Raw genomic sequence first — 3,668 nt, 5'->3', positions numbered from 1 at the left:
AGCAACTCAGTAACCGAACAAAAGGCGAAAGGACCTGACAGCCAAGCCACGCCTCTCGCCCCCTCGAAGCTCCGCCCCTGAGGGAGACGCCCACTCGCTGATGTGGGCTTACTGGCTGCCTGGCCTGACTGTCCTATGGAGAGGCGGAGCCTCGCGCCCAGTCCCCTTTCACCGCCGCCTCTGTTTATCCTCTGGCCATTGGCCCCAGGGACTGCCACTCGGCCCTAGAGACGTTTTTCCAACTTGAGGTTCCATCCTAACTCCGCACCTATTGGCAGATTGAGGGTTACTTCCTCCTGATTGGGCAAGGAACTGTCAGTAAGACTAAGGAAGGAACCAATGGAAGGGATGGGGTGTGTCTTGTCCCACCCTACCCCCGAGCAGGTAAGAATGATTACTCTCCCCTTCCCCCTACCTGTCCAACAGGTGAGTCAGGAGGGGCCATGGGAAAGGACAGACGACTTCACTGGCCAGTCAACTCAGCGTCAGGCATGATGCTTCTTTGGGCTTATTCACCCTTGCCTCAAAGTGGTAATAACGTATTAGTATAGCATTTCATAGGCTTTTTTTTCTGGGCTGGGATTTTTTTTCCCAAAAGATGGAGTGCTCATGAGCTTTACAATTAGAAGTCCTGGATTCGGGTTCTGCTACTTAGTAGCTATATGATCTTAGGCAAATTACTTGTCTTTCACCCTGTTTCTCCACACCTGTAAAATGGGTTTATGAGCTACATCTCTCTCTCATGGGGGTGAAGGAAGTTTTGTGAAGTCACTTGGACAACTGCTAAAACTTAAATTAATGATGGGTTTTTTTAAAAAAATTCTCATGACAATTCTGAAAAATTGTTAGGGCAACAAAATGGTCCTCATTTCAAAGATGAGGAAACTGCTTCAGAGAGATGACAAAACTAGAAAATGGCACATCCTAAACTAGACCCCATTTCTAACTTCAGGGTCCACCAAACCACATGCTCTCCTGGTGGAATAATAGCATAGACATAAAATGTCAAAGCAGTGGGGGGGGGAGGGGCTTCCCTGGTGGCGCAGTGGTTGAGAGTCCGCCTGCCGATGCAGGGGACACGGGTTCGTGCCCCGGTCCGAGAGGATCCCACATGCCGCAGAGCGGCTGGGCCCGTGAGCCATGGCCGCTGAGCTTGTGCGTCCGGAGCCTGTGCTCCACAACGGGAGAGGCCACAGCAGTGAGAGGCCCGCGCACAGCAAAAAAAAAAAAAAAAAAAGCAGTGGGGAGGGGCTGGGGAAAAGGCAAAAATGAATATTCTGGGGAGAGGCAGAAGAGCCACGATGTGTGTCAAAGAGAAAGTATTGGTGGGTTTGGAAAAAGTCAGGCAGCACCCTCCCTCCCCCAACAAGCCAGGGGCGACGCCTGCCCCGACAGATCTAAAGGACATCAACACTGGCATTAAAGAAATGGGGCAGCAGGCCCCTCAGTAGTGGAAGTCTGGGTTAGTTATCAGAAAGAACTTCCCAGGGCTTCTCTGGTGGCGCAATGGTTAAGAATCCGCCTGCCAATGCAGGGCACACGGGTTCGAGCCCTGGTCTGGAGGATCCCACATGCCGCGGAGCAACTAAGCCCGTGCACCACAACTACTGAGCCTGCGCTCTAGAGCCCCCGAGCCACAACTGAAGCCCACATGCCTAGAGTCCATGCTCCGCAACAAGGGAAGCCACCGCAATGAGAAGCCCGCGCACCACAACGAAGAGTAGCTCCCACTCGCCACAACTAGAGAAAGCCCGCGTGCAGCAACGAAGACCCAACACAGCCAAAAATAAATAAGTAAAATAAATAAATTTAAAAAAAAAAAGAGGGCTTCCCTGGTGGCGCAGTGGTTGAGAGTCCGCCTGCCGATGCAGGGGACAAGGGTTCGTGCCCCGGTCCGGGAAGATCCCACATGCCGCGGAGCGGCTGGGCCCGTGAGCCATGGCCGCTGAGCCTGCGCGTCCGGAGCCCGTGCTCTGCAACGGGAGAGGCCACAACAGTGAGAGGCCCGCGTACCGCAAAAAAAAAAAAAAAAAGAAAGAACTTCCCAGTAGGCGGGTTGGGAAGACAAGGGTCTTTCTGTGGTTGATGGAGTGAATGCCTGCTGTACAGTGTGCCAAGGGTCTTACAGACATTCATTTATTAACACAAGTATTGGGCTTCCCTGGTGGCGCAGTGGTTAAGAATCCGCCTGCCAACGCAGGGGACATGGGTTCGAGCCCTGGTCTGGAGGAACCCGCATGCTGCGGAGCAACTAAGCCCATGCACCACAACTACTGAGCCTGCGCTCTAGAGCCCATGAGCCACAGCTGCTGAGCCTGCATGCTGCAACTACTGAAGCCCTCACTCCTAGAGCCCGTGCTCCACAACAAAAGAAGCCACCGAAATGAGTAGCCTGTGCACCACAATGAAGCGTAGACCCCGCTCGCTGCAACTAGAGAAAGCCCGTGAGCAGCAACGAAGACCCAACACAGCCAAAAATAAATAAATTTATTTTTTTTAAAAACACACAAGTATTGAGCACCAACTGTATACTAGACACTGGGTTAGACCCTGGTGACAGGGAAAATCAAAATGACCCCAACCCTCAAAGGGCTTCCAGAGGGCCAAGTGTAAACAGGTCATCTTAGCCACTCCACGTGTGTCGGTGTTGGAGGGGTGATTGTTCAGGAAAGGGTCCCCCGCTCAAAAAACCTTTACATCCCCAAAGCTAGCCCTCAGGCTGGGCTGGATGGAGGCATGTCCATCCTTGACCACTTTCTCCACCAGAGAAAGGAATGATGGCAAAACAGTCTCACTTCTGAGGCTTGTGCCAACCAAGTCTTCCTGGAAGGGGCCAGGGAGACATCAACATCCCCAGCCAGTTACCATCCACATGCCCTGGCCACTGCCCTGTGCTTTGTTTCCCCTACTCCCCAACTTCTTTCTCCCTACCTTCCCTGTGCCCCATCCACCTGCTTGCCACCCTGCCGCGCCATGCAGCAGCCAGCCCCCAGCTTGGGAGGAAAAGAGCTCCCAATCCTAGGCTGCTGCCCCCTCCAGCGTTTCCCTTCATTCCTCTCCCACCTCCCATCTTCCCCTGCCCACTTCACGCACCCACACAAGGCGACACACACACGTCCAGACCTACGCCTGGCTTAACCCCTTCCTTTCTCCTGACTTCAGTAGGTTGTTTGACTGCAAAGGGGTGGAGAAGCCTGGGTGGGGTGGAGAGACAGAAATAAGGCTTCAGAATAAAGCCTGTGTGTTTGTGTGTGTGTCCCCAGAATTCTCCCTGCACGTCAGCCTAGAACATGCTGCAACAAGCTGGCCCCAAAACTCAGCCTGAGACTGGGTGGAGGCATCACCACAGCAGCAGGAAAGACTGGGCTGAGAGCTGCATCTCCCACATCAAGGGAGTTTCTGCACGTTTATTAAGCACCTACTGTTGCCTGCTAGGCACTGAGGATTCATCTGTAGGATACAGAAAAGAATCAGAAAATGATGTTTACTAGAATCAGCTGTCTGTATAGGGGATTTGGTCTCATGGGGCAAGGAGGTGCCTAGGGATAGGGATGAGAGTCCCTGTGGCCACAGTCTCCTCTGTAGCTTGAACTTGAAGGAAAGGCCACAAGACCATCTTACCCAGTCCCCTGCCTCCAAGCCTTTAAAGGCAGGGACTTCTCTGTTTG

Source organism: Phocoena phocoena, chromosome 19 (genome assembly GCF_963924675.1).
Source record: "Phocoena phocoena chromosome 19, mPhoPho1.1, whole genome shotgun sequence".
In the NCBI taxonomy this organism is placed as follows: Eukaryota; Metazoa; Chordata; class Mammalia; order Artiodactyla; family Phocoenidae; genus Phocoena; species Phocoena phocoena.
The sequence above is the reverse complement of the archived record's forward strand: the minus strand, read 5'-3'. Positions refer to the sequence as shown.